The 23,311-nt window shown below is 38.5% G+C and overlaps 2 pseudogenes; one reads left to right on the forward strand and one right to left on the reverse strand.

Annotated features, from left to right (window-relative positions):
* Positions 1–4,381: 4,381 nt before the first annotated feature.
* LOC122663213 lies at positions 4,382–18,136 on the reverse strand (annotated as a pseudogene).
* A 3,971-nt stretch (positions 18,137–22,107) lies between these two features.
* On the forward strand, positions 22,108–22,620 carry LOC122661406 (annotated as a pseudogene).
* The last annotated feature ends 691 nt before the right edge of the window (positions 22,621–23,311 follow it).

The raw sequence follows: 23,311 nt of genomic DNA on the forward strand, positions 1-23,311 counted from the left end.
GCAGGAAGTTGTGGCTTGATTTGGGGGGTTTAAATGTGGTGACGCATCCTTGGATGGTTGTGGGGGATTTTAACGCGACCCTCTTATCCTGTGAAAGAGAGGTTCGGGTGCCTTCTCGATGGGCTCGGCTTTGGAGTTTGGGGCTTTTATTGATGCTTGCGACCTGTTGAAAATTGGCTCTCAAGGGAATAGTTTTACCCGGTCAAATAATAGGAAGATTGGTCGAGTTGACGCAATCCTTGACAGAGGCTTTTGTAATATGCAATGGCTGGAGGTGCTCAGGTCGTGCTGCCAGGTAGTCCTGCTAAGGGTGGCTTCCGATCATTCTCCTATTTTTTTGTCGTTTGTGGGGGTGGAGAAACCTAGGAATGTCCCTTTCCATTTTCACAAATTTTGGATGGACAACCAAGGTTTTTTGGAGGTGGTGAATCAGTCCTGATCCCAGTATGTGAGGGGGTTGCCCTTGTATATCTTGAGTCAGAAACTCAAAAGATTGAAGCCGGTGTTAAGGACCTGGGCCCGAGAAAATTTTCCTCATTTTGATGTGGCGATTAGGGATGTGAAAGTGGCTCTAGGAGATGTGCAGGAGACAATGGAAGTTGTTGGTGTGAATGATTTTCTGTTTGGGTTGGAGGAGGATGCTAAAACCAATCTTTTGGTTGCACTAAAAAATAGTGAAAAACTGTGGAAAGATAAGTCCAGGAATAAGTGGTTGAAAGAGGGGGACAGAAACTCGACGTTCTTCTATCTGTCTACGATGGTTAGGAGGGCTAAGAGTCAAATCCGCTGTCTCAAGAAGCCTGATGGGAGTTTGGTGTCGAACCCGGTGGATATGTCGACTTTTATTGTTGACAACTTTGAAAACTTTCATAAAGTTGTTCCCCTTGAAGATCATCTGGATATTTTGGATGTAATTCCTCAAGTGATTGAAGGGGCTGATTTGGCAAAGTTAGAGGTGATTCCTTCAGTGGACGAGGTGAAGAGGGTTGTCTGGGATCTAGATCCAGATAGCTTGCCAGGCCCTGACGGGTTTAATGGAGCTTTTTACCGGTGGTGTTGGGACATCATTGCGAATGATGTCTGCAAGGCAGTCACAAACTTTTGTAGGGAGGGCATCATGCCGAAAGGTATAAATAATTGTTTTATTTCTCTTATTCCTAAGATGGATGGGGCTATGTCTCTTGATCGGTTTCGTCCAATCTGCATGGGTAATTTTTCTAGTAAGATTATCTCAAAAATCTTGGTTAATAGATTGGAGGAGTTCTTGCCCAAGATTATTTTAGAAGAGCAGAGGGCTTTCCAGAAAGGAAAGGTGATCTTTGAGAATATTGGCCTGGCGTCTGAGTTGGAAAATGTTATGCATAAGGCTGTTAGAGGAGGAGGTATCAGTTTGAAGCTGGACGTGCAGAAGGCTTATGATTCTCTTTCGTGGGATTTTTTATTTAAGGTGTTGCACAAGTTTGGATTCAGTGATAAATGGGTGGGGTGGCTCAATCAACTTCTTACTTCAACGAAAATTTTGGTTCTGTTAAATGGAGGTCCGATTGGTTTTTTTGGAGTGGAGAGGGGCTTGCGACAAGGTGATCCGCTGTCTCCTGTGCTCTTTATAATTGCGGAAGAGGTTTTGTGTAAAGGGTTGAAGAGATTGATCCAGGGGCAGCATCTTATCCCTTTGAGGGTTCCTACGCCAGGACACCTCCTTTTTGCTAACGATGTTTTTATTTTTTTTAATGGCTCTCTCAGGTGTGTTCGTGTAATGCAAGTCTTCTTGGAAAAATACCAGAATTTCTCGGGTCAAGTGTTCAACCTAGAGAAGAGTAAACTTTCTGTGGGGCTATTATCTCCTATCATAGGCGGCGGATCTCAGAGGTTCTCAATGTTCCCTTATGTAGTCTTCCAACAAAATACTTGGGAGTGGAAATCTTCAAAGGCAGGGTCACGAAGAGTAAGGTGCTTTTGCTTATGGATAATTTCAAGAAGCGGCTCTCTGGTGGAAGGGGAAGCTCCTCTCTCTGTCAGGAAGGGTGGAGTTGGTGTGCTCGGTGATGCTGAGTATCCCTACACACAATTTCTCTGTCTATTGGTGGCCTACTTCTTGTGTCGCTCTCATGGAAAGGTGGATCAAGAACTTTATCTGGTTGGGTGATATTGAGCACAGGATGGCAGTCATTGTCAAGTGGGATTTGGTGTGTAGATCGAAATTTGAAGGGGGTCTAGGCATTCGGAGATTAAGAGATATTAATGTGGCGTTGTTGGGCAAATTGGCTTGGAACGTGAAACACGGTAACTCGATGGTGCGGAATTTTCTAAGAGCCAGATTTGTTGGGAGAGATGGTTCTCTTTTGGATCGGCCGGTTTGTTCTTCCATCTTGCCAGGCATTAAAAAGGTGTGGCATATGGTGGAGTAGCAAGAGCATTGGGTGGTTGGAGATGGGAAGTCGATAAATTTATGGACTGATGTTTGGTTGGGGGTGAGTCTATTGCGGCTGCATCTGGTTTGGGGCTGGAGTTCTTTGCCGACAAGCGCACCAAAGTGGCTGATTTTATTGTTGGGTCGAGGTGGGTGCTTCCTCAGATGAGTTCAAAATACCTTAGTGACACCTTCTCTATAATTAGCACCTGTCCGTTGCCGCTCTTTCCGGGTAGGGATCGTTGCTTTTGGGCGCCATTGGGTGATTTTAATGTGAAGTCTGCCCGGGAATGTTATAGAGCTAAACATGCTAAGGTCCGGTGGTTTGAGGTAATTTGGCATCAGGCCCTTCTGCCTCAATTTTCAATCTTTATGTGGCGGCTTTTGCACGGAAGAACTCCCACTAAGGAAGCCTTGAGAGTGAAGGCTATCCCTGTGGTATCGAGGTGCTTGCTTTGTTGTGCTGAGGCCGAATCGGATTTCCATTTGCTTTTGGATTGTCCATTTTCAAGGCAGGTTTGGGCCTATTTTTTGAGCTTTTTCGACTTGGCGTGGCCAGGTTCCTCATCTTATGTGGAGTTGGTTATTTGGTGGGGAAGGAAGCGTGATGGGGTGTCTATGAAGGATGCGTGGTGTGTTGGGGTGGTAATTGTGCCGTTTGTTTTGTGGCTGGAACGGAATAGAAGGAAATTTGATAATATCCCTAGATCTGTTCAAGCTTGTTGTGCGGCGATCATGGGTTTTATCAAGGAGATCTCGCCTTTTTTTAAATACCTGGTGTCGTCGGTTCAAGACTTGTTGTGTGCTAGGCGCCTCTCCATCCCTATCCTCCCTAAGCCGGCTCGTGTTATCAGGGAAGTTCATTGGTGTCACCCTATGAAGGGATGGATCAAGCTTAATGTCGACAGGTGTGCGTTGGGTAATCCAGGGAAGGCGGGGGCAGGAGGTGTCCTCAGGAATGATCAAGCAATTCCTGTTTCGGCTTTTTCCTTTGTTATTGGCACATCTACTAATTATGTGGCTGAGTTTTGGGCAATCTTTCATGGCCTCTTACGGGCGAAGGAGTTGGGAATTACTCACTTATGGATTGAGTATGACTCTCAGGCTGTGACAAGGGCTCTCTAGGTGGGATCGTTTCCCTGGCTCTTTCAGGGTTTGTGGGTCTCTTTGCGCCCTTTCCTTCAGTCTATTTGCTGGAAAATCACCCACTGTTACAAGGAAGCGAATCCGGTGGCTGATGGGTTGGCAAAATTGGCGGCTCAAAACTGTGAGTCTGTTGCGTGTTTCACTAATTTCCCTTCAGGGGTTACTGAGTTTTTGCTGGAGGATGCGCCAGGGAGAGCTAAATTTCGCTTTGATTAGGGTAGGCTTGGCTGTCTGAGGGTGGTGTGGTAAGGCGCCTTGTGCCCTTATTTTTGTTTTTGTATCCGTCTGGGTATGCCCGGATGTTAAATAGCTGTTTTTCCTTTTTCATTTTTTAATATATTCTTTGCTGATCTTAAGCAAAAAAAAATTAAAGAAAAAGAGAAAGAATGTACAAAAGAACTTCAACCTGGATAGGCCCAGAAGAGGAACAAGAAAAGAATAAGATCCAGCTCCACCTACGGCATTGCCATCAGGAGAGACCTTGGACCCCATAAACCATTTAACAAAAGCAAAATCTAGCCTTCCCAGCAGCGTCCCAAGAGAGGTCCTCTTGCGCCGTCCTAGGGAAGGATAAATCAATACATAATGATCCTTGTTTTGCTACATCTTTAGCCAAATAATCCGCAATTGGATTCTCTTATCTAAAACAATGTGAAATCTTCGAGTTTTTATATGTTATACACCAACATAAGTCCTAGAATATGAATCCTTGTCACAAAAGACACGTTTTTATTTTTGCTGTGAAAATATGAATCTTTGTCACTAAAGACGACATTTTTATTTTTGCAATGATAATCAGGTAAATAATCAACAATCATTCTTTTTCTATAATGATAACATGATACTATCCCCTAGGCTTCCTTGGCAACTTGCATTGATAGTAGAACTATCCCCTAGAGTCTCTTGAGCAATTGCAGTGACTGTAGAACTTATTGATGATGGTTCATCAACAAAGTGTTCAGTTTCCGCATATTCATGTCGTGACCATGTGTGTTCATATAACATTCACAAAGATTCAAGCTCTGCTGCAATTTCTTTCATTGTTGGCCTATCTTCCCCTTTAACATTTAGGCATTTTCTTGCAAGTACAGCAACTGCCAAAAACTGGTCTCTATTTCTCTCATTTACCACCCGGACATCAAGAATATGAAGAAGTTTCTCGTCTTCCATTGAAGAAACCAAATGCTTCGCTAGCTTTTTATGTTCTCCAAATCCTTTAGGTAGAAGTGGCTTTTGCCCAGTCAAGAGCTCCGCAAGAACAACACCGAAGCTATAAACATCACTTTTATCAGTTAGTTGACCTTTATGAAAGCATTCTGGGTCTAAATACCCTAATGTCCCTTGAATTAGTGTCGACACCTGAGTTTGATCTAAAGGAACAAATCTTGAAGCCCCAAAATCAGATACTTTTGCCCTGTATTTGACATCTAGTAGTATATTGGAAGACTTGACATCCCTATGAAGGATGGGTACTGAATGAGCAGAGTGCAAATATGCTAGTGCTCCAGCTGTTTCAGCGGCAATTCTTAAACGATTTTCCCATGAAATAGTAGCTGCATGATTTCTGTTATGGATATGTTCGAAGAGGGTTCCATTGGAAATGAACTCATAAACTAACAATGGAACCTCTGTCTCTAAACAACATCCCAAGAGCTTTACCACATTTCTATGATTGATTTGAGAAAGGATATTAACCTCATTTATGAACTCTGTAATCTGCCCTCTGTCCATTTTTTTGGATTTCTTAACTGCAATGACATTGCCACTAGGTAATATTCCTTTGAAAACTGTACCTTGCCCTCCTTGACCAAGTATTTGACTCTCATGGAAGTTCTTGGTTGCCTTTTTTAGCTCTTTTATGGTGAAAATCTTGGCAGTCTCTTCAAAACCTTTATGCAAAGCTATTTGTTGTTGCAATAACAAACCCCCATTTTGTTGGAAAAATTTTTCTCTGAGTTTGATAAGCCTTCTTTTCTTGATTGTCCAATATGAAAAATAAATGCAGACAAGTAGAAATATAGTACTTAGACCAGTACCTGCACAAAAAATAAACAATTTAAAATTTCACTTTATGTCATCCTTAAAATGTTGTTTTTAATCCAAAATGATCACTAAGACTCATGATTTTTGCTAGATGTTTACAAACCCACAAGGATTCTGTTGTCTCAATAGATATCTGAAATTTGGGTTTTGACGTCAATTACTCAAACCTGCTGCATGCAGAGGAACTGTTTTGGCACAAAAAATATGGAAAAATGGATTCACGATGAAGCTATTTCCATGCAATAACCAAAACATCGTATATATGGGGTTAAAGTTTTACCCAAATGACAGGATAGGGATAACGCACCATAGGAAAGAGGAAATTAACTAGTTTATAACTCATTTACAATATATATATATATATATATTATCTCATTAGAGCCTTCTGAGTTCAGATCTAACCACTTTGAGATTTATTTTCTACGGTTGTCTCTAATGAGGATGACAAAACCATTTTGTTAGAAAAACAACGCAGCAGAATGATGATTTTGCAGAAGAATGCATAGGGAAAGAGAAATCACACACACACACAACAAAAGATTTACGTGGTTCACCCCAAAGAAGGAAAGCTACATTCATAGCCAAGTGATAGTACAAATCCACTATTTCTATGAAGCAGATACAAACCCTCTCTCATATCTCGCAATGAGATAGCTACAACATATAGGAAAAGCCTAATCCTAGAAAGTACTAAACTGCCCCTAAAAACCCACCTGGTTCGATCTAATCAAAATAGGATAAAATACATATCAAATCGAAGCTCTCGACGAACTCTACAGGGGACAGTGTCTATGGCGTTGATACATGCATTTTTTGGTCATTCTGGCGTGTTTGGAAGGCGAAACGGCCGATCGAAGAATCACCACAACACTTTCTGAATTAAACTGAGATCAAGCTTCACCAATAACACATCTTGTATATCTCAACATATAAGGAGGTTAAAAAGGAGGTATGAACTCGAGGACCAGATGGGTACCGGCGAGATTCTATCAGAGATTCTTGTACTTTTTAGACAAGGAAGTGGTTTCACTAGTTCATGTGTTTTTCAGAAAAGGTACCTTTACCCGTTTCCATCAATCGAATCTCAATAGCCCTAATTCTCAATATAGAAGCTCTTGTAACCCCCAACATTATAGGCCCATATGTCTATGCAATGTGATCTATAGATTCAGATCCAAGTTATTGGCAAACTGCTTTTGCCAAAGCAAGACAAGTAACGAAATGTAATTATTGCCAAAGATGTATACATTACATGGAGAGAAGGAGAAGGAAAGGCAAGGGGTCCTATACTCCAATATTGCTATCAAATTATACATGCACATTAAAGGTTTATGATGGATTAGAATGGGGATACCTATGGGCAATCATGGAATAATCAGGAATTCTGAAAAATATTATAACTTGATTTTAGAGTAAGATGAATGGGCCAGTGCTTCAATTATGAATTACTGTCACTTTTATTTGTGGATATCCTAATTTTCATCAAGGCAGACCTTGGTCAGAGTGTCAGACAAAAGCTATAAGATTTATGTTTCACAATGGGTTGAGGATTTATCAGGATAAATGCCTAGTGCACTTGGAAAAGTGTGTAAGTGTGTAACATTAAAGCCCATCCTACAAGGAGGTGAATAAGATAAAGTAGCACCTATAAAAAAAATATCTATTTTTAACTGAAAATTTTATAAAAAAAAAAAAAAAAAACCCCTAAAAAAAGGATTAAGAAAAAAACTTACCTAAAATTATACTTATCAATGGTGAAGATTTCACATCATGGGTACAGTGGGTCCCATTTACCCAGCCATTGCCATGGTAGTCTTGTGGACAAGAGCAGTAGTAACTTCCATAGGTGTTGGTGCAAATAGCAATCGAGTCGCAAGAATTATTGTATCCCTTCTCACATTCATCAATGTCTTTGTCAATCCAGCACCGATGTATGACCAATGAAAATTTGTTAGCAAATTACAAAACCAAAACGCACAGTTCACACTAGAAATGTAAATCCATTTTTGTTATGAATTGAATATACTAGGCTCATACACAAATCATAATGAACATGTAGTAAAAGGAAAGGAAGAGAAATGAAATCAATTATGAAATTAAAACCGGAAAATATTGTATGATTGTGTAACTTACTTAAATCTATTATCATAGTTGGTAATTATACTTCTGAGATATAATATTTATTTTATGGGAAAAAAAAAGAGAAGATTACCTGGTCGTGCGCCCTCTGCGTCTAGACACTCCTAGACACAAGGGGTGCAAAATGACTATACAACCCCCATGGAAATGAGAAAATCTCCCCCCCCCCCCCAACATGCTTGCACGCATGCTCCCAATGCCCCTATTGACACAAGGGCCCCTCGACCAGATAACATTCTTTTGCCTTTATTCTATTTTCAAATCAAAAGAATTTGATTGCAAATTAAAATAAATTTAATAACAATATTTAGAAATTTTTGGAATTAATTACACTAATAACTTTAAAAAAAAATTTCACTTCCTTTTATTTAACTTCAAACAGAACACTAGATTAATTGTGGTGCTTAATTGGATAGATCTGTCCACCTTTCTAGGGGGTGTAGGGATCTTTTCACTGCGGGCTGTGTCTGGGTGTAGGTCCACATCCACACAGCACCGGTTAACGTTCTTTCAATTCTCCCAAAATTAAAATAAGAGAAGTTAAAAAGAACAATAGGCCAGATGATCGATAAAACTGCAAATAAATGATCATAATATATATAAGCTTATTATTCAGACAAAAAAAAAAAAAAAACTAAGGAAATTAATTACCTTGGCATCCTTGAGGGAGATAAGGGTTCCCTTGAAAACCATTTGTGCAGAAACATTGATAGCCAGGGCCGTTTGTTGAATTAGAGCAATAGCTATTTGGACCGCAAGCATACGAATGTGAATCAGGAACTGCTACTTCGCATGTTTGATTCCCAATAGCCCAGTCCATGACCACCGGAATAGTGGAATTGGCAAAGCTATCAGTCAAGAAATCTGATAATTTGAAGGTGAACCAGTCTTGATCAGCCAAGAAAGCATAGCTACAAGGATTGAACTCGAAGATATTTGTTTGGTTAAAACTTCCACCCACAAGACCCACTTTGAAACGTTTGAGGTGGAAAGGGATTGAAGTCTGGCAACAACCGATTCCAGAACAAGACCCATTCCTCACACTTTGGATGTTACTGCAATAGGAGGAGCACCCAAGGGTGAAGTTATAATTCCCCCTATATCCTATTGCTGCATTTGTGTCACATCCGATAGCCATATACTTGTTTCGGGTGGCCGAGAATGTGAAAGGAGTACCTTCCATACTCATATTGTAGGTTTGCCTTTGTTTTTCTGGTCGTCCAGTGGAACTGAAACACTGAAAAGCATAATTGCTGCTAACGCTTATCTCCGGCACATCCAGTGATATCTGAAGGACTTCAATGTCCCCCCAAGTTCCTCCTATGTAAGCTCTTACGCTGCTGCTGCTGCCGTTCCTGGTTTCGCATGTTATACGATAGGAACTATTATAATTAGAACCCCCCATGAAACAACCTTCTCCAATTCCAAATGGGTAGGGAATGCTTACATTTCCACATTTTTCTTGGCAGCCCGGCAAGGTTAGAGCTGGTGGAACTGTAATGGCAGCTGCACCTAATGATGATGATGATAAAAGACCAATTAGAAGCAAAATCTGAATCATGGTTTCACTTTGCTTGTCCTTATTTCCAGTTGTTCATCTTGAATCTCTTTCGTGGGTTATATAAATAGCCTCAAGGGTTTCTTTAAACAAGCCAGAGGGCCCCCCTCTTCTCTTATGGTCTGACTCTTCTTTCATTGGCTTAGGCAAAAAATATACTGTGAACTGTAGGAGTACGAATGTCCCATCCTTCCATTAATATGGATGCCAACTGTATAATAAGGGTTAGCTAGGGCTAGGGCCGCAATAGGATCGGGTTGGGCTGGCTGGGTTTTTGAAAAACCCCAGCACAACCCTAAGTCGACTTAGATTGGTCTAGGCTCTGTGTGACTTTGACTTGGGGCTTAAAAAAAATCCAACTTTGACCTACCTTTACGGTTGGGCAGGAATTAATTACCTTGAATGGTCCTAACCGAGGAGAATAAGCACATAGATGGTTAGCATTTAACATTTTTCATGTGTTAGTGATCTAAAAACATCAGTAAATATAATTTAAGAAAATTAAAATCTCAAAGTAATATCAGACTTATGTAGTCGCAGTACTAAAAAACATTTAATAATTAATCATCATGTAGAATCTCTACTAATATGAATTATGATGCATTTTTTTAATCATATTAGGATTCTTTGTTTAAATCGTAGAACAAAGGATTAGTCAATGAGATTGTAAAATATATTTGTAATGGTCCTATAGACATTTCGTAATTAGCCTATGTAAGGTCATTCGGATTGGATCATTGCCTCATTAGTAAGACATAATAAAAAAAATTGAGCTGATTTTGCTCCAAGTATGGTTACTCTTAAAATATATATGTAATGGTCATGGAAGCGTTTGGTGTGTGATGGTGACCATGAAACTAGCAACCCGTTGCTCCAAATATGGTTACTCTTAATTTTAAATTTTTTATCCTTTTTTGATAAGGAATCTTAATTTAAAATTTGAAGAACGAAAAATTCAACATTGATGGAAGTCAAGAACCAATTCCATGTACAATGAATGTACTTCTTATCAAAAAAAGTACAATGAATGTACTACCCTTTTGCTTTTTTAAGGCAATGAATTTTTTACCTAGTTTGAACCTCCCCTCCCCCAATAATTAACACAATAAAGCAAAGTCTTCGGAGAATCTCCTTCAAGGATGCAATTAAATGAATGTGTCAAGTTCTAAGCAAACATATGGATGTGTAGCACTTATGTCCACCGAAATTTTTACCTAATCTAAAGTATAGCTATGAACATAATATTTATGGAAATATGGAAATGAATCAATCAACACAAAAAAAATAACACACCAATGAGGGAAAAAAGGAAAAAAGAACTTTGTCCAGAAGTTTAGCCTACACCAGCACTCCAATGAGTCAATCTCTCTCCTTCCTATATGAAAAGATACCTATACCACCTTGTTTTGAGGAGAAGAAAGATAAAAGGAGTGCCCGGATAGGCCACACTCCCGGATAGAAAACTACTTTCCAACTAATAATATAAGCCATTAACTATTTTAAGGGAAACAGAACAGCAAGTTTTACAATCTCATTTGGTCAAGTGCTTCACGTAAAAGGTTACTATCTAGTCGGCTACACTTAGATACATATATAGGATTCTCCTTAGCCATACAGCTATGTATATTAACTCTCTTGTTTTGATAATATTTCTTTCCCTTGGTTCCAAAGTAAAATAAAATAAAACCATTGACCTAATTCCCAAGTGGTTCCTTTTTTTTTTTGTTGGTAATACCCAAGTGGTTCTTAGATTAGTTTCAACTGTCATGCTTTTTTATTCTTTTGGTTGGGGACTATGATGACACCATTGACTATAAATGTTGGACTCCTTCAATCAATAATGCATGTGATTTTTTTTAATATATTTTATTAATTTCATCGCAATAATGCAATTTAAACTTTTTAACTTTATTTTAATATTTTGGTATTTTATGATTGTAATAGTTTTTAACAATAGGATTGGAAAAAAAAAAAAAAAAAAAAAAACTTCAACTATTAATGGACAACATATGGTTTGCTTTGTATTGTTTTTTTCATGTAAAATGAATATGTTCTAATTAACCAGCTCTTACCTTTGACTCTCAGTTATCTTTTGACTTTCTACACTATAAGTATGGGACCGAGTTTTCCTACATCCATGGTCAAGGAAGGATCCCTTCAGCCATTTTTTTAATATTTGTTAGAGTAGAATCATTAAATCTAGGACATTTAGTATGAGATCATATTTCTTCATGAGATATGATGTAATTATCCTCAATATATTATGCATACAATATGTTTACATATGGATATACCCTGTATATAATTGAAAAATAATAAAAATAAAGTACAATAGGAATATACAATACCAAATACGATATGGATTGGATCTGAAATGGGAAAATATTTCCCTTCATTGTTGGTTCTCGTTGGAAGGAGGAAGTTGCAGCACCTAGTGAAGAACAGTTTGTAACCGCTGGTGATCTAAGGGAAACAATAGGGTTGTGGAGAAGAGGAAGATGGATAGAGAGAGTGTAGCGCCCCAAATCTGGGTTAGAGATATGGGTGCTGGCCCTCACAGGCCGTCGTTAAATAAAGATTGATCCTTCGTTTCTATTACTTTTCTAAATGCAGAAATTATAATTATATCAAAAAAATCAGAATATCACACCAGTAAAACTATTAACATTCTATAAACACCGCCATCAGCCATCATACGGTAAACATCTATCTATTACATCTCAGAAACTATTGTTAATTACATCAAAATATCAACTTTGAACATATACAACTCAAATTGTATCAAAATGCATCTAATCTTTGAATCTCTCTGCTCATCTACTTAGAGGGACTTATACCCTTCCCTCTATTCAAAATATCATCTTTGAACATATATATCTCAAAGTGTCAGTGCACTAGCACTCAATATGTGCATTCTCTTCAAAAAGATCACGACACTGGGGTGAGCTAACTAACTTAGCGAGAAAAAATGCAGTTCATATAATGCTATGCCGGATAAATCATGTTTTGAACATGTTACTATCATAATCTATCAAATCTGGAATACTATATCTGATCATACATTAGTTGACATGCATGACATTCTAATCACTGAAAACATCTTTTACCTTTTATTATCTTACTATGGTTAAGTTTGTTTGGTGATCTGTGTGAATTACCACTGAGTTTCATAAGGGTGAGGATAAAACAGTCTGTAACTTGGGGAATCTACTCCTACCTTCCAATACATCTCCAATGTATTGCTTATTGCTTCTCAAACTCATTCTCCAACCTGCTGTTGCACTTACACCTTCCAAATTCTTCCTTAAAATCATAATGGACAATGAAAGGGAGATATGGTGCTGCAAGATATGAAGAAAAATGTGCCATGAACAAAATTTGTGGTTCATTTGTGGAAACACTTGGTCATCAATTGGCTTTACTATGGTGGGGCATTGATCAGTGAGGATCGATAGTGGAGCTTTACTACCCATGGCCTTAAACCATGTAGCAAAAAGTTAAGTAAAGACTTCCTCATGTACTATTAGTCCACAACTAAATAGTATAGTTTGGGCATGGGAACAAAGTCAACTTTATATACAGGTGATCGGTTGTTTGTTTCTGATATCTCCTTTGTTCCTCTTTGCGTGGTCTTCTCCCTTCAGCTTGATTAGACTACAGGTTAATCTATTGTTTTGTTGTGGAGTTTTCTCCTTGTATATAGATCCTTCTGAGTTCTTTCCCTTTTAATTTTTTTGGGAAAAAAAATTCTCTTTGTTTCATTAATATATTTTCATTTATCCCAAAAAAAAAAAATGGTAAGCAAAATTAGAGGGGCCTCACTGCTCGACTTGGCATGTCCCTACTTTTCAAGTAACCATGTGATACATGCATACGATGAAGAGCCCTAGTAGTTGTTATTCTATGTAACTATTTTATGTAATTATATAGTTATTTACGTACTGATGGGGACGTTAATGGTAGTGGATGGGAGGAGTTATGATAAGAGAGATTATAGAAGGAGTAGTGGGGGTTGCGTGGTAAGTTATGTAACTATATGGAGATCTATATATATTGGAGCAATAGATAATGAAAGAGTCTTTGAATCCCTAATTTATCTCTAGAGGTTACCTTGAGAAGAGATTGGCTATCTCCCAATAAGTTAAGATGTCCGACATAAAGCCAAAACACTCTCTATTTGTGTCTCTCTATCTCTTCTATCTTTCTTATCCTATTTTCTCTCCTTCAACAACTCATCCCTTAGCATTCAAACTCCAATCAAGATACGGCTGCATCACATACCAGTCTTTATCACCATGTTTCTATGTGTACCTTCTTTGTAGTCTTGAATTTTTCAATTATTTGTTTTGGTAGTGGGTAAAACCCTATTTTGTTGCAACTTGACATGAGAACAAGGGACCTTCGGACTTAACTATCCATAAAGTTAGAGACCCCAGTTATCTTACCACTCGGTAGGACCAAGGTCCTTTTCCATAACCTCTCTACATTGGCCCATGTAGAAATTCCCCTCATTTAAAGAAAATAGTCCTTTTTATCAACAAAAAAAAAAAGAAAAAGAAATAGTCCTAAATTAATTGCAATTACAAAGTACAACAAATTTAAATTGGAAATACTTAAGAGAGAGAGAGAGTAATGATACATAAGAGAGTAGCTTTCTATTTCTACCATTACATAAAACCTTGCCATGAAAACTTGTTATTTTTGCAATGATAATCAGCTAAATAATCAACGACCAATCTGTAATGATAGGAAGGCACTATCGCCAAGGCTCCCTTGACATGTTGCATTGATAGTAGAACTTGTTGATGGTTGATCCACGAAGTGTTCAGTTTCCTCAGATCTATGTTGGGACGACCATGTGCGTTCAAGTTCTATTGCAACTTCTTTCATTGTTGGCCTGTCTTCCCCTGTAACATTTAGGCATCTTCTTACAAGCTCAGCAACTACCAAAAGTTGCTCTCTATTTCTCTCATTAAGCAAATGGACATCAACAATATGAAGAAGTTTATTGTCTTCCACTGAAGAAACAAAATACATGGCTAAGGTTTTATGTTCCCCAAATCCTTCAGGTAGAAGTGGCATTTTCCCAGTTAAGAGCTCTGCAAGAACAACACCAAAGCTGTAAACATCACTTTTTTCAGTCAGTTGACCTGTTTGAAAACATTCTGGGTCTAAGTACCCTAAGGTCCCTTGAACTAATGTCGTCATCTGAGTTTGATCCAAAGGAATCAATCTTGAAGCCCCAAAATCAGCTATTTTCGCCGTGAAATTATCATCTAGTAGTATATTGGCAGACTTGATATCCCTATGAAGGATTGGTTTTGAATGAGAAGAGTGCAAATACGCTAGTGCTCCGGCTGTTTCAGCGGCAATTCTTAAACGGTTTCTCCATGAAATAAAAACTGCCATATTCCTGTCATGAATATGTTGGGAGAGAGTTCCATTGGAAATGAACTCATAAACTAACATTGGAACCTCTGTTTCTAAACAACATCCCAAGAGTTTTACCACATTTATATGATTGATTTGAGAAAGTATATCAACCTCATTTATGAACTCTGTAATCTGCTCTTTATCCATTATTTTGGATATCTTTGTTGCCACTACTTTGCCATCGGGTAATATTCCTTTGAAAACCGTACCATGACCTCCTTCACCAAGTATTCGATTCTCATGGAAGTTATTGGTTGCCTTTTTCAGCTCTTTTATGGTGAAAATCTTGGCAATTTCCGCAACACCTTTATTTGAAGCTATTTGTTGCTGCAAAAGCAAACCTCCATTTTGTTGAAAGAATTTTTCTCTAAGTTTGATAACCCTGCTTCTCTTGATTGCCCAATATGAAAAATAAATGCAGACAACTAAAAATATAATGCTTAGACTAACACCTGCATAAAAACATAGTATAATTTAGATCTTTAATTATTTTACTTTTTTGCCGTTTAAAATGTTATTTTCAATCTAAAATCGACTTGTAACATAAAGGCAAGATAACATATTTCATGTACATTGGCATGCAAACCATGTATAACCTTAATTCCCAAAATACAATTTTATGTAACATGATCTATATATTCTTAAGAAGAGCGTGGCCCCTACATGGATGTGGGGGCCAATGAGATAGCACACGGAAGCATCTTGGGGGTGAAACTTCTGCCTTTCATAGGAGCGGGACAGTCATTTCAACCCCACTGTGTCTAGGCATGGGCGATACATTCCTCCACAGAGAACTTTTCTCCATATTCATATCCTATTATTAACTGCTTAGGCTTCTCCTTCATGGGCCGTTTGTTTGACGGGGAGGATGGGGTGGGAATATTGTGGGATTGGATCCCACAATGTAGTGAGTTGGGGAACAGGGATGAGATTTTTACTTTTCCCATGAACAGTAATCAAAGTCCTGCCAATTTGGTGGGATAATAGAAGAGGGGTGGGATTTTCAAGTTTCACATCAATATACAACATTTAATATTGTTCCCTGAGTTTTTGTGAGTTCATAGCCCAACGTTAACCAAACAAGGTTGGGGTAGGATTTTGAAATGTCACACCAGTAATTTCCCACCGCAATTCTCCCACCCCATTTAAGTTCTTGTCAAACAAACGGCCCCTTCATACATTAGATATAGTAGCGAACTCTCAAAAGAAGTGGCAAAAAAAAGGGGATTCTACCCGAAAAGTAGTAGTAGTAGTAGTAGTAGAGAGAGAGAGAGAGAGAGAATTACCTAGAATAATGCTCATCAATGGAATAGATTTCACATCACGGGTACAGCCTGTCCCATATGCTTGGCCATCGCCATAGTAGTCTTGTGGACACGAGCAGTTGTAACTTCCGTAGGTGTTAGTGCAAATAGCAGTCTCATAGCAAGAATTATTCCGTCCCTTCTCACATTCGTTGATGTCTGTGTCAATGCATCACCCATACACAAACAATGAAAATTTGTTAGCAATGACAAAATGCACAATCCAAATGTAACTTCATGGTATCCTTTATTCTATGTTTTTTGGTAAACAACGTCATGGTATCCATGAGCTCACAATGTGAATAACATCTCCTCAATTTATAAGCTTAAGAAAAATAATTTTCATTTTGGCACAAGGTTAAAAAAAAATTAAGTTTCCCTCCACAACTCGGTGAATTAACTATCCTCTTAGGGTTCACAAACCCTTCCAAGGTTTTAGTATCTTCTCAAAAATACCCTCTCGATATCTTTTCCCGTCCTCTCCCACCCTACGGTGAATGTGATCTCTTTCACCGTGGTCAAAAGAGAAACTCCATCCACGCAAAAAAAAAACTTAATTTTTATATTTTATTCCTCTTAATTTAACGGTTTTGAGGTCTTGTGATAGCAGAGTGAATTACATAACTTGCGAGGTTAGGAAAATTAAACCCTTACTATTTTGAAACAATTCACAGTAAGCCAAAGTAAGCTACACATATAGATGAGATATTAAAGGGTAGTTTGGGATCTTTGTCCCCTCCAGTTCCCAAGTGCCAGTGATAAGGGGGTGCAATGATCATCCTACCCTCTGCCCCGGTGGTGTCCACCCCCCCCCCCTCCCCTCCCCTCCCCCTCCCTTTATTAGAAGTACTGGGGAACTGGGATAGGCAGGAACTGGAGGAAATAATTTTCCAGGTAATTTGAGAGGACTTATACCTCAGAATTATAGGATCATAAGGTCAACTCTCCTTTGGGCCTATGAGGCCGTTTCCTTTCACCCAAGGTAAATGGAGATTTTCTTGTCTATGGGTTTGGGTGCCTTGAAATGAGTATTCCAACTATGAGGAGGGCATTATCGATTTCTTAAAATAGGGGATAGAATAATAATGATCCTAGATGGGTAGGTGAATCATAAACCTTACTCAACTCCAGCTAAAACTCTCACCATAAAACTATTGAAGAACGGTCATTTTGATTAGGAATATCATGGAAAACCAGCATATAATTCTGGAAAAGGCAAAAGGGAAGGTAATTACCTTGGCATCCTTGAGGGAAATAAGGGTTCCCTTCGAAACCATGTTTGCAGAAACATAGATAGCCAGGTCCACTGGTGGAATTAGAGCAATAGCTATTTGGACCACAAGCATAGGAATGTGTGTCTCCAACTGCTACTTCACATGATTGATTGCCAATCGCCCAATCCATCACCACAGGAATAATCGCATTATCAAAGCTACCAGCAGAGAAATCTGAAAATTTGAAGGTGAACCAATCTTGATCAGCCAAGAAAGCATAGCTGCAAGGGTTGGAACGCCAGATCTGGGTGTGGTTAAGGAATGTGTCAAGAATCACGTCAAAACGTTTGAGATTGAAAGGGATTGAAATCTGGCAACAACCGATTCCAGTGCAAGACCCATTCTTCACAATCCCAATGTCACTGCACGAGGACTCGCACGAACTCGTGAAGTTTTGATCCTGAAGCTCACCTATGTAGCCAATGGTATCACATCCGATCGCTGTAAACATGTTTCGGGTTGCTGAGAACCTGAAAGGTGAAGCTTCCATATCCATTGAGTAGCTTTGCCCAATTGTTTGTTTTCCAGTTGAAGTGAAACACTGAGTAGCATGAAATGGACTATGGAATATCACTGATCCATCAAGTGACATCTCTAGGACTACAATCTCGCCACCTGCTTGGTAAGCTTTGAGGCTACTGCTTTTCCTTGTCTCGCATGTTATAAGATAACTAAGATCTTTGTAGCATCCTTCTTTAACGCCAAATGGGTAAGGAATGCTTACATTTCCACATTGCTCTTCGCAGCCTGGCAAGGCTAGAGGTGGAACTGTAATGGCAGTTGCACCTAATGATAGAATACCAATTAGAAGCACAATCAGAATCACCATGGCTGCTTCGCTTATCTTTTCTAATTCCAACTTCTTCCCCTTCAATGTTTTTGGTGCAGCAATTAACTAATTATATATATGTATGGAGTTAAATATTATACTATGAACTTAGGTAGGATGAAACTCCCACCTTCCCTTGTATAAAATGATGACCAGCCGCTTTTTGTGTTTAGGTACGGTCGCTGCACAATCGGGTACCGTTCTATTAATTATATTAATTATAGGGAAAAATATCGCCCAATAAAATGGGGCAGTGAAATGATCAAACTGCCCCTCTCTTAGGATGCCTTATATGTGTTTCCATTGACTCTGTGTTTGTGTAGGGACCACACAGCCTGGTAGCAAACTCTTTTCTTATATTTTAAATGGACTTGTCTGTCAATTACAAGTGGAACCATTAAAATTTAGTTTGAACATGGAAAATACTTCATCTATTTTCCTTCCATGATCTAAGGGCATATCCAGTGCACAAGGCTCTCACCAATGTGGAGACTAAGGAGAGTCATAATATATATAATCTTACCACTAGTTTGCAATGTGATTGTTTCTTTATTCGGACCCATGATCACTAGGTTGGAATTGAAGTAAAGGTCTCTTAATAATCAATTTCATATGTTTGGGTGAATCCCTTAGCCACAAATCGTGTTTTATATCTATCCACAATGTCATCCATTTTTTGTTTTATCATAAATACTCACTTACATTCCACTTGCCTTTTCCATCTGTTAAAAGTTTCCTGTCAATTCTTAGCTTCAACGATGTATATTAACGTCCTCTATTTGTAATGATTATGTTTGTTAATACATTAAAAAATAAATTTTGTTAAGTTACTATTTCTTTTCCTTGTTTCCAAGATTCCCACCTCACACCCATAAATACCGCCCCTTCCAAAGTATAATAGAATAAAATCATTGAATTAATTCGCAAGTGGTTCTAATTTCAATTTCAAATGTATTGGTTTAGTTGATTCGGGGAATCTAACAATATTGACTATAGATATTGGACTTTTTCAATCAATATTTTTTTGGTGATGAAAAAACATATTATCAACTCTATAGATGACTATTTTTTTATAAATCGAACTTTTTTTTAATTTATTTTTATAATTTGATATTTTGTGATTGTGATAGATTAACAATAAAATCAGGAAAAAAGAGTAAATAAAGTATTGAATAACTCAACCGTTGGACTCTTTCAAACAATGACCTAATCAAGTAAATTACACAATTCGTCAGCAATCTAATCTCACCTTACCTACGAAACAATATTTTTGCTGATGTTGGTAAAAAGGCCCCATCTTTTGAGGTGCATGGTAGATAATGTGGCTAAAGAGAGGATAGGGGTATCTATAATTAACCACGTGTGAAATTTGATGGTCCAATATAAACATATGGTCTACACCTTGTATTGCTTTTTTCTATCTGCATTGTCAATAGTCTATAATCCAATTATCTCTTCCCTAACACATTTTAGTTATTTGTTGAATCTCTTTTTCACCTCATGCGAGAGGTGGATTAAGGTAAGAGATTTAAGGTAGATACCAAAAAAACCATATCCTTAGTCAGAGTTGATATCCTACATTGATTAAATAGATAAAAAACTTTAAACAAATAAAGATGAGTTGACATATGATCTTGTTAATTAGCAAAAATAACAACTGGTTACCCAAATGCATAGCGGAAGATCAACCAATAATGAAATGACACGAAATAGGAAATAGGTTACCTTAGAACTGTAATAGAAGTTCGTCTTCCAAATAATAGTTCTTTCACACTTCAAAAATGTTGGGAATTCAATCAAATCAACTCATGCAACTTCAATACAATACAAAGATCAAACACGAACTATCACCAATGAAATTGAGGTTTCAAAAACCTTTACCATAATCATGCCTCAAAGAGAGAGAGAGCAATATGGATAAAAGAAGGCATTTATATCATGGCTTTGCTTTTATGCAGTGAAAGTCATCACGTGAACATAACATCAACAAAATCAGAGATTGAAACCACTAATCTTGTTTCGCATCTATAGTCATTCACATACACAAATATGACATTGTCAATATATGCGTATTTTTCAAATGCTTAATGATCACAACTTGGCTTTATTGAGCAGCTTGATGCATTGATGGGTTTACTAAATTGTAAAGAGGAGAGGGAGAGGGCTCTTAAAAAGCAGCTTGACAAGTGTTATAACAGAATAAGGTGAGTTTCCTGCTCTTGATTCAATATGGTAGAGATTGCTGGTATCCATTGATCCTCATCTTTATAAATGTTTCTTTGGTTTAAATTGTCTGGAAGTGGTTGTGGGAGTATCCCATCTTTTGAAGGCAATAGTTTCAGAAGAAGCTTCTGTTCTTAGACTTTGGCTGGAAATTTCTCTTATTTTAACTGCCATTACCAATATCCTTTTATATTCTGTTCATTGACGTACTTTTAGATAGATACAAGTTAGTCTTCCCCCCCCCCTCCCTCCTCCCCTCCTCTTACATTATATTGCACAGTTCTAATAGAAGATCAAAGTAATCCATGTTTTCATTGTGCGAATAAGGTTCCCACACACTAGTTCTAGGGGAATTTGTATCATCTTTTGTTACAGCACGGTGCTGTAACTCATCGTGCGACAGCTGGAGAGGCCATGTGCAACATATGAGGCCCGCTGTACCATATGGCTTCTGCAGCGCCGCACAATGCGTTACAGCACCGTGCAGTAACAGGAGAGGATAATGATTCAATTGTAGAGATCCTTCCGAGACAAATTTTTATCGTATGTGATTCCCTAACCGGTGCAGTTCCCTAGTGTCTCTCACAAGATGAGGATGGACCCCATCCGGGCAGAGTGTCTAGTCAGGTGCCCCGGATGGGTCCCACCCCCTCTTGTGAGAGGCACTAGGGAACCGCACCGATCAAGGAACCGTAGACAATACCGATTCCTTCCAAGACACCTACTTTCTATCATGGACAAGACTCACAAGAGGGTTTGGCATTCTGCCCATTGTATAGATAGGGAATCTCACTGGGTAGGCAACATGTCAAACTTTGTTTCCCTTTTCATTTGTCATGGGCCCCTTTGCTTTTTATAATTATTTTATTTTTAAGTTTTAATGTTCCCTACTCATCAAGCAATCCCACTTTTTAAAGATCTTGAAAAGTTGTGCTAGAGATAAATTCAGGAGAGTGTTATGCGTTTTAACCCTTCTTCCCAGTTTCCCCGGATCCACATCCTCTACTTCCAAAAGTGGCGCTTTCATCCTACTTTCGTGCGCTACAAGGGCGCCAACTGGACTGACAGCATTCTAACTGTCAATATTGCAAGATTTCAAATTAAAGTTAAAACCACATGAGATTTGTTTGAACCCACCTTAAACCTAAACCCAAAACCAAACCCACCCGACCGGTTCAAAATTTTCAAACCAACCCATTTCACTATTCTCACATTCATCTGGATTCCGCTCTTCTTCTTCTCCGTCAAGCTCTGAAGGTGAATGCCCAAATCGAGCTTATCCATCTAAATCCCCAAAAACCTCCATCGCTCCCTTCCTGCAACGGATGAAAGAAACATACAAGCATCACTTTTAAAACTCTTATCATCCAGATTGTGGGCTTTTGAAGATCTTTAAATCTCACTGTGGGTGTGAACCTATATGAGAATCTGAGAAATATAAAGTGTGTTTAAAATCCACACTTATGAATGAAAGAATCCATGGTGCATCAGGATTTCAACTTTAAACTTTACCACTGAGACTTCTCTCCCTCTTTGGATTTCTACCCCAATCTTCTCCGTGTTATCTACATCTTTAGGAGAAAAAAAAGTTGCAATAGTTGACAGAGACAACTTCTAACCAACGAAATTTGAAGATTTGGGCATTCTTTAAATGATAGTTACAATTTAACCCAAATAATCCTTTATTATCTGTAAAAGAATCGTTGAATGATCGAAATCATGGCCGACGAAAGCAAGATGCATCGCCCCCATTTAGGGTTTCGAACGATTGAAGGCAAGAGTTAGAGAGGGGGAGTAGCAAGGGAGAGCCGCAGCCATGGCGAGGATTAAGGTTCATGAGCTCAGAGGAAAGTCGAAGACAGATCTATTGAACCAGTTGAAAGATCTGAAAGCAGAACTCGCTCTGCTCCGAGTTGCGAAGGTCATTGGTGGTGCACCTAACAAACTTTCCAAGATCAAGGTGGTTAGGTTCTCAATTGCGCAGGTCTTGACTCGCAGAAGCAAAAAGCGGCTCTGAGGGAAGCCTCCAAGAGAAGAAGTTCCTGCCACTTGATCTTCGTCCGAAGAAAATCAGAGCCATTAGAAAACGCTTGACTAAGCACCAGGAATCCTTAAAAACACTTTGGGAAGAGAAGCAACAGAGGTACTTCCCAATGAGGAAGTATGCCATCAAGGTGTAGGGTTGGATGAATTTAGAGACGGAATTGTTACTTGCTTTGAAGAATACAAACTTCGGAAGATCACTCCCTTTTAGTTTTTATCCAAAGAAGCTTTCTTTCTCTTTTAACAGGAAAAATAAATAAATAAATAAATAAAAAGAAGCAAGATTCATCGCCATGAAAGTTTAACCTTGATGCCTCGAATATGAATGGGTTTATCTTTTCTTTTTTTCGTTTCCCATTATCGGAATTTTCTACTGACGAATTGAATCCAGATTTCAGAAACCTAACCTTTAAGTTTTGGAGTTTTTTAATTTCCCTTCCATTGCTTCAATGTCATGCTTCCTCAATCACTCAATCTCGATTCATCTCCGTTATACTTGCCATCTGAACAAGGGATTCAAAACACAAAATGGGGATTTTGTTTTTGGGATTTAGATGGATAAATCGATTTGGGCATTCACCTTCAGAGCTCCACAGAGAAGAAGAAGAGCCCGATCCTAGCGGAATCTAGATGAGTGTGAGAGTGAGTGAAAATGGTTGGTTTGAAAATTTTGAACCGGTCGGATGGGTTTGGTATTGGGTTTAGGTTTAAAGTGGGTTCAAACAAATCCCTTGTGGTTTTAACTTTAATTTGAAATCCTGCAATTTTGACCGTTAGATTGCTGTCAGTCCAGCTAGCTCCCTTGTAGCGCACGAAAGTAGGATGGAAGCGCCACTTTTGGAAGTAGAGGATGTGGATCCCAGTTTCCCCCTATGTTTTTTGTCTTTCACATAATGGAACGGTTGAGAT

This window comes from Telopea speciosissima, chromosome 5, assembly GCF_018873765.1.
Source record: "Telopea speciosissima isolate NSW1024214 ecotype Mountain lineage chromosome 5, Tspe_v1, whole genome shotgun sequence".
Taxonomy (NCBI): domain Eukaryota; kingdom Viridiplantae; phylum Streptophyta; class Magnoliopsida; order Proteales; family Proteaceae; genus Telopea; species Telopea speciosissima.